The 9260-nt window shown below is 44.5% G+C and overlaps 1 long non-coding RNA gene across 1 annotated transcript in view; it reads right to left on the bottom strand.

Moving 5' to 3' along the window:
* LOC109335793 overlaps window positions 1-6025 on the bottom strand; it is a 20254-nt gene extending 14229 nt beyond the window's left edge. The window contains exon 1 of the long non-coding RNA XR_002106258.1: window positions 5777-6025. This is a non-coding gene — a long non-coding RNA (uncharacterized LOC109335793). The remainder of the gene's footprint in view (window positions 1-5776) is intronic.

The following is a 9260-nucleotide window of genomic DNA, read 5'->3' as shown; positions in this document are numbered from 1 at the left end:
TTTATGAGAGTTGTATGAAAGTTGTGTGTTAATGTTGTGAGAGTTTAGAGTCTTTATATAGGCTTTCCAAACATCCAAGGTGACTTTATGAAAGTGTAGGAGTTGTTGGGAGTGAAGATATTTTGTTTGGAGTGAAAACTTTTCGTTTTGAAATCTGAAATCTCTTTCAACAGTCCTTAGTAATCGATTACTTACATTGGGTATTCGATTACCCAAACATTCTGTCCACTGAATTTATACATTCGAATTTGAGTAATCGATTACACCATTTGGGTAATCGGTTACTCAAATTTTGTAAAATTGGTAATCTGTTACTCAAATGTAGTAATGGATTACTCTGAGCAGTTTTAAGTTGGATAACTCTTTTTCTCTCACATGTAACTTGTTACTTGAATTAAGTAACGCGTTACACATCTTTTCACATATTGTTTTAAGTATTTTCAAAGTGTTTCATTATTCTTTAAAAATAGTTTTTGAGTATTACTACTTTGCATAAGTAAGAGTTTTAGGATAGAAGTACCTATAGAGACTTATTCTAATCTTCTTGAAGCTTTAATCTTCTTTGTCTTCATAAGTATTCTTCCTTTTCTTCTTTTTGGTGATGTTGGTGTCTTCATCAAAACCGTGCCAAGGTCAGGATCAAAGATCTTCCCTTAGGGCATCACTTAACACCACGTCCTTTCATGGCGAAAAGGGCCTCACAGGAAACAAATACGCCTAGGTACGCACATATTTCCCAAGGTGCGCATCTATTTCTTTTGGACAAGCCTACACCGTGTAGCATTGTTGCGTGCGTCTTACACCACCGCATGTTGACTTCAACCATGAAAACAAGCCACAAACACACTACTTCCAAATGATTGGGCTTGCACCCCTTCGTGCTGTAGCTATGCCCCATAAGGGCTTCACCCAACACCACATCCTTCCGTGTAGGACTGGTCACACTAGAAGCCTCGGAACGTCTGTGGGATACCGTAACTACCAACTCCGCACTGCGGGACCAATCCCACACCTCAACAACCAACACATTTCTGAGGGACAAGCCTACCTGAGGCACGTTGTTGCTACAATCGCAAACGACTATACCTTGACTTCAATCGTGCAAACCAGCCCGCAACACACTTCCAGATGATTGGACTTGTGCCCCTTCGTGTTGTGGCTATGCCCCTGAAGGCTTCACCTAACACCACATCCTTCCATGCAGAAACGATCACGCTAGAAGCCTCGGCACGCCCGCCACCCGCAACTACCCAACCCGTCACCGAGTCACCAAACCGGAACCTCAACAAGTAGGACGAACGCATCAAGAATTTCGAGTCGGACCGTGAGGAAAATGTCAAGCCCTTGATGCATCGCAAACGAGTCATAGGTGCCAGATATGTTCAATACGATGCACACATTTTTCAGAACGACCAGCCTACACGTGGCCACGTACGACCGAGATTCGGCATGGAAGATGACTCGGTCGAATTGCCCACATCGCCATGGACTAAGCACCAGCATGCTTGGGGAATCTTGCTGGGGCGTTGGGGGGGGGGCATGGCAAGCCATCCTGACCCATCAAGGTGCATGGGCAAGCAGGCAGCTGCCCCCCTATAGTAGGCTAATATGCAAAAACCCACTCTGTACCACCAGAGATCATTTTCTCTAGGAAGACATACTTGCTTTTTTTAGGCTAGAGGTCGAATTTTGGCCTGATGTTTTCCACACGTTCTTATAAGAATAAGATCTAGTGTTCCACGAAGTTTCATAATTTTTCTCCAAGCCGATAATTTTTTGTAATTTTTCTAAGCGGCGAGCATTACATAATTCCCAAAAATTAGAAAATTAGTGTGTACCATGTTTTGTGGAATATTATTTCTAAACATTTCCCAAATTTACGCCCATGTAACATTGAGGCATTTACCTGAAATGATTTTCTACCAAAGTGCAGCACATGCTATGGTGCCATGACGGGCAACATCACCTAGGAGTGGAATTCCGACTTGAGACTTTGCAGGCAACCATGGCAAAACAATTCTGGGTTCCCGTCAAAATATGGAGGAATTTCATGAAGGGGTTGGCGTCTTTCACCTACCACTCGGAACATGTGCCATCACTTTCACCTACCACTCGGAAAGGGTGTATAGCAGAGGTCTATGTGTCCATCGTGGATTTTTGTTGCACCAATTCGACTAATCGCACACACAAGTTGCTGCTCCGCAACACTCATTGGGTATATGATATAGAACTTAAAAAGTTGGAGGCTGGTGGAAAAAAACAAGGCGACAGGAGAAAAATCAGAGTGGATCGTAACAGCAAGTCCACTCTGCCTGTTCCGAAGTGCCATGCTATTTAAGTCACTGAAAAGACTCTTGGAGTGCCAAGTAGAGAATAGTGCTGCAAGGCATCCCGCATAAATCTCCCAACCAGGGAAGATCACTAACCGAACGAGACATTGTGGGGCAAAGCCGCCTACTACTTCTCAGTGGTGGGCCACTCAAGTACTTCCAAGAAGGCATCACCTAATTCTTCAGTGCATAATAGGTCACATGACAAGCCTGGGCATGTCCACAGGATGCCCACATGTACATACCTCGCCATTGTGTGACCGATCCAGATCATCACCAGACCATAGTTTAGCGAGGCACGAGCCTAGAGATCGCACGTTTTAGCTTGGGTCACACACGATCCCACCGAGACTTCAAAACATGCAAACCCGACCACAACACACTTCTGGACGATTGGACTTGTGCCCATTCGTGCTGTGGTTGTGCCCCTTAAGGCTTCACCCAACACGACATCCTTCCGTGCAGAACGGGTCACATTAGAGGCCTCGGAATGCCCGCATCAAGGACACAACTAATGAAATCGGCATTGTGTGACCAAACCAGTACGTCAACGGACCACACTTTCCTGAGGGACGAGCCCACACAAGCAAAAGCCCACTTTGCACCACCGGGCATCCTTTTTTCTGGGAAGACATATTGGTTTTTTTTAGGCTAGAGGTTGAAGTTGGCCCTGAATTTTTGCACACGTGCTTATAAGAATGGAAACTAGTGGGCCATGTCATGATTTTTCTCCAAGCCAATAATGTTTCATAATTTTTCTAAGCGACGAGCTTTACGTAATTCCCGAAAATTAGATAACGAGTGTGCACCATGTTTTTTGAGCTGTTCTTTTGCAGGAATGCTAGGAGCATTATTCCTAAACATTTCCCAAAGTTATGCCCATGTAACATCGAGGGATTTACCTCAAATGATTTTCCACCGAAGTGCAGGACACGCGATGGTGCCATGACGGGAAACATCGCCTAGAGGTTGAATTCTTACGTGAAACTTTGGTGGCAACCATGGCTAAAAAATTACGGGTTCCCCTCCAAATATGGAGGCATTTCATGAAGGTTCCAGCATCTTACGATGCTTTCACCGAAATAGGGAATGCGAGAGAAGCAAGAATCTCACACGAGGCACGAGTCACTTTCACCAAGCACTCGAACCATGTGCCATGGCATGGGTCACTTTCACCTAACACTCGGAACGTGTGCCACAGAATGGGTCACTTTCACCTAGAACTCAGAAAGTGTGTAATGGCCTCAATTTCACCTTGTAGCACATGGACACATGTGCCATGGCCTCTCTTTCACCTTGCACTCGGGATCATGCACGAGGAACCACACCATGCACAAAGCACCCCAACCACCGGACACCATGAACCACACACAAGGCACCATAGGGCATGGCCAGAGGCGATTCCGCACTCCACATTGTAAGTGACTTTGTCTCTACCATATGCTTGCGGAACGCAGACTTTGCACTTACTCGCCTCGTCGCCCATAGGAGGTGCGGGTTCGTAACCCTCATAGGGTGTACGACCTAGCTCGGAAAAAGGTTTGAGGTGGGAGGGACGAATCGAAGCGACAAGGATTGAATCTAAGTGGATCATGGCAGCAAGGCCACTCTGCCACTTAAAACACCCCGTCGCGTATTTAATTCATATGCAAAGGATTCTACCTGCTGCCCAGTGTGGAATAGCGCTTCAAGGCATCCCACGAGGTTCGTCTACCCTGCGAGGGTCACCAATGACACGGGACTCTATGCGGCCGAGGCCCCCTACTGCAGGTCGACAAATGAGTGACGAGCACAAGCATCGCTTCTAGCCCGGATTCTGACTTACAGGCATTCAGACATAATCGAACGCACCGTAGCTTCGCACCACTAGCTTTTCAACCAAGCGCAATGACCAATTGTGCGAATTAATGGTTCCTCTCTTACTAGATTGAATTACTATTGTGACACTGTCATCAGTAGGGTAAAACTAATCTGTCTCACGATGGTCTAAACCCAGCTCATGTTCCCTATTTTTGGGTGAACAATCCAACACTTGGTAAATTCTGCTTCACAATGGTAGGAAGAGCCGACATCGAAGGATAAAAAAAACATTGCTATGAACGCTTGGCTATCACAAGCCAGTTATCCATGTGGTAACTTTTCTGACACCTCTAGCTTCAAATTCTGAAGGACTAAAGGATCGATAGGCCATGCTTTCACAGTTCGTATTCGTACTAGAAATCAGAATCAAATCGGCTTTTACCCTTTTGTTCCACATGAGATTTATGTTCTCGTCGAGCTCATCTTAGGACACTTGCGTTATCTTTTAACAGATGTGCTGCACTAGCCATACTCCCCACTTGACAATGTCTTCCGCCCAGATCGACCACCAAGGCCGACCTTGGGTCCAAAAACAGGGGCTACACCCCGCCTCCAATTCAAGGAATAAGTAAAATAACGTTAAAAGTAGTGGTATTTCACTTCTGTTGTTTCCAGCTCCGACTCATCCTACACCTCTCAAGTCATTTCACAATGTCAGACTAGATTCAAGCTCAACAGGGTCTTTTTTCCCCGCAGATTCTGCCACGCCTGTTCCCTTGGCTGTGGTTTTGTTGGATAGTACACAGGCACAATGGGAATCTCGTTAATCCATTTATGCACGTCACTAATTAGATGTCGAGGCATTTGGCTACCTTAAGAGAGTCATAGTTACTCCCGTCGTTTACCCGCGCTTGGCTGAATATCTTCACTTTCCCATTCAGAGCACTAGGAAGAAATCACATTGCGGCAACATCCGTAGGGACCATCGCAATGCTTTGTTTTAATTAAATAGTCGAATTCCCCTTGTCCGTACTAGTTTTGAGTCGACTGTTCGACGCCCGGGGAAGAGGCCCTGAAGGGCCCGTTCCTAATCCGTCCCCCGACCGGCACGTGGCGACCCGCTCTCGCTGTGAGAGCAGCTCGAGTAGTCCACCGACAACCGATGGGTTCGGGACTGGGACCCCCATGCCCAACCCTTAGTGCCAATATTTTTCCCGAGGTTACAGATCCATTTTACCGACTTCCCTTTCCTACATTGTTCCATCGACCACAGGTTGTTCACCTTGGAGACCTGATGCGGTTATGAATACGACCGGGTGTGGGAGGGCACTCGGTCCTCTGGATTTTCAAGGGCCATCGGGGGCGCACTGGACACCACGCGACGTGCGGTGCTCTTCCAGCCACTGGACCCTACCTCCGGCTGAGCCGTTTCCAAGGTGGGCAGTCTATTAAATAGAAAAGATAACTCTTTCCGCGGCCTCTACCAACGTCTTCGGACTCCCTAACGTTGTCGTCAGCTGCCACGTCCCGTTTCAGGAATTTTAACCTGATTCCGTTTCGGACTGCACACTTAGAGCGCTATTAGATAGGCTTCCCCCGTCCCTTAGGATCGACTAACCCATATGCAAGTGTCGTTCACATAGAACCTTTCCCCTCTTCGGCCTTCAAAGTTCTCATTTGAATATTTGCTACTACCACCAAGATCTGCATCGACGATCTCTCCACCCAGGCTCACGCCCCAGGTTTTGCAGCAACCGGCGTGCCCTCCTACTCATCGGTTCCTAGTCCTTGCCCCAACGGCCGGGTATAAGTCGTGCACTTTAGTGCTATCCATTTTTGGGGCTAGTTTATTCGGCAGTTGAGTTGTTACACACTCCTTAGCAGATTTTGACTTCCATGACCACCGTCCTGCTGTCTTAATCAACCATAACCCTTTGTGGGGTCTAGGTTAGCGCGCAGTTGGGCACCGTAACCCAGCTTCCGATTCATCCCGCATCGCCAATTATCCTTACCAAAAGGGGATCCTACCATTCAGCTTCCTTGCGCCTTACGAGTTTACTTGCCATTTGACTCACACACATGTCAGACTCCTTGGTCCGTGTTTTAAGACGGGCCGAATGAGGAGCCCACAGGCCGACGCCCGGAGCACACAGGTGCCAAAGCACACCAAACAACGCGATCTTCCAACCATAATAGCGATGATGACGTCTCCAAGAGCATGTCAACAACCCGGGCTTGGGCCACCATCACAATTCACGTCGCTCCATGCCCTGAGTCGATTGGCAGATCGGCTCTCGCCATTCCATATCTGACCGACGCACATTGTCGACCCCCATCTGCTTCCCTCCCGTCAATTTGAAGCACTCTTTGACTCTTTTTTCAAAGTCCTTTTCATCTTTCCCTCGTGATACTTGATCACTATCGGTCTCTCGCTAGTATTTAGCCTTGGACGGAATTTACCGCCCGATTGGGGCTGCATTCCCAAACAACTCGAATCGCCAACAATGCCTCGTGGTGCTTCAGGTTTCGGGCATGATGAGGCTCTCACCCTCTCCAGTGCCCCCTTCCAGGGGACTTGGGCCCGATCCGCCTTTGAGGATGCTTCTCCACACTACAATTCGGACACCGAGGGCGACCGGTTTGTTAGGTATCAGTGACAGAATATACTTAGAAGGGGGGGTTGAATAGGTGTCACAGTTTCTACTCACCGCTATTTGCACCAAAGCCCTATTTTGGAAAATTATCTAGTTAATCGATTACAGCTATGACTTAATCGATTAAGTCGCATAGAATTAGCAGTTGCTGACTGCCTCAATTACACAACCAATTATAGATTATACATTAATGATATAGCAGATATATTTGAACACAAAAGATCTTTATTTGGCAGTAATACTATATCCAAAATATCAGCTACAATAGGCAATTAAAAGCTACTAAAAATAGTAAAGAGATAAGGGAAAGAAATAGCATGCAACAAGGTTTTTATACTGGTTCGTTTTGTGGTCCACTGCAAAACTACATCTAGTCCTCCCCTCTGACCCGGGAGATTTTCTTCACTAAAATTGAAACCAATGTGTCTTACATACACACTTCCAATTACAAGACCTTGAACGCTCCCTTCTTGAGTTCCCAGAACCTCTACCTTGGTTTGACCTTACCCAATCGCCTAGGAAAACCTTTCCTACGATCCAGCCCCAGCCAAGAGTATGCTGTAAACACAAGACCTCCAAGTCTTAGTGAAGACTCTCTGATCTCTTTGGTGGTACGACACTAAGAGACGACTTTCCTTGTTACACAAAAACACAAAAAACAGAGTAATGTGAAGCACTAAAATAGCTCAAATATTATAAGAAAGAACAAGCTATAAACCCTATACAAATCTCACAATTACTATGAATATGTATAAGATCAAAATCATAAAGAACATGTAATTTCTACCCTTAAGAAATCTCTAAACAGTAGTGAAAGAATCATGCAAGAACAAGATAGGATGATGAACACATTTGATAATATGTAGTGAATTACATGTTAATCCCTAAGCATAATACTATCTTATTATAATCTCACATGCCATTCTCTCTGCCTATATAACATACATTGAACATGAAAATATGCAACTTAGTAATTCTAATATGAATGTATGAATGTATTAAATCGTATGTGAAATCTGGTGAAAATACAGTTTACATAGAAAAGTTGTTTTTCACCCAGTTAATCGATTATGTTGCCTATTAATCGATTAACGGGCTGTTAGAGACTAACTGAAAACGCTTTTCAGTTATCTGTTCAAATTGTTAAAAATTGTTTTCACGTTAATCGATTAAAGCTTTACTTAATCGATTAACTAGCATATTTTCAGTTAAGATGTTAATTGGTAAACTACCTATATGTTATGTTTATCAACTATACATGTTAACTGGCATCTTTTCAGAAAGCAAAGAGAAAATATGTCTCGAAATTACAAAGCAGCATAAATCCTAAAAATTAGCCATATAGAAGGATTAAATCTAGGGCAATATAAGATCTAAGGCCTTCTAATCTAGGGATGTGGAGGAGGATCTCTATCATCACGTACGACCAAACTACTATCACCCTGGATGAGGAATCTCAGCTTCTCAAACTTTGCACAAAACCTCGCATTCTGTGCCTCAACAGTGATCTGGATAAAGCTCCTCGTAGTCTGATAGTGGTTATCGATGTAAGAAACCTGACGCTCGTCAAATGGTTCCAAATTAGTATGGTAGGAGTCCTTCAAAAACTGAAAGTGTAAATCTATCATGTTGTTCAGCCTTTGCTCCATGGCAACCAACTCAGCTAATCCAAAGGATGGTTGCTGTAGTGCGTTTCCAGATGGCTCCCCTTGAGTCTCTCATTAGGCTGATCTGTACCAACCTGATCCTCATCATCAGGTAGCTCCAAATCCACTATAATGAAATCTTCCTGGTATTGCCAAGTACTTCCATACTTGTAGACACCCATCTTGTGGATAAGGCTTTCACCAACAAGGTAATCTTTGTCAGAAGTCTCTATGACGATGGTGTCAGATACATCAATATGCATATAGTCAATTATTCTCGATATGAAGATATTGTAGGGCAGCAATTTGGATTGCGATGAAGAGACATTATACATGACCTTCAGAATTCCTTCAGGACAATTAACCATTATATTCTCCTTCACAATATACATAAATTTCAGATCATTAGCAGTAGGTTGTGCATGATTAGTGTTCCTCTGAATCAAGATGTATGCAATCAAATAGTGAAGCAATATATTCTCTACCGATAAAGAACCAGTTTTAGTCAGTTCTCCCTGGAAATCCAGATGGTGACCTCTCAGACATGATTTATATACCCCAGCAACATCGAAATCACCAAGCCATTCATAATCACCTAGGCTAACACCAGTAGTGGATAAGCCTCCCACATTCATAAAAGGTTAATAGCTATCTCAAAAAGATTTCCCGAAATCATAGACCAATATCTACCATCCTTATAATGGAAGTTAGCGTAAAGTTCCCTAATCAAAGTGAGGTACAAATTACCTGTTAATTCCAAAAACATTACAACACCATGAGCCTGCATACCTTGTGGAAATTCAAAATTCTGTTCCACCATCTAGGTAACC

Source organism: Lupinus angustifolius, chromosome LG20, assembly GCF_001865875.1.
Source record: "Lupinus angustifolius cultivar Tanjil chromosome LG20, LupAngTanjil_v1.0, whole genome shotgun sequence".
In the NCBI taxonomy this organism is placed as follows: domain Eukaryota; kingdom Viridiplantae; phylum Streptophyta; class Magnoliopsida; order Fabales; family Fabaceae; genus Lupinus; species Lupinus angustifolius.
The sequence above is the reverse complement of the archived record's forward strand: the minus strand, read 5'-3'. Positions and strand labels throughout refer to the sequence as shown.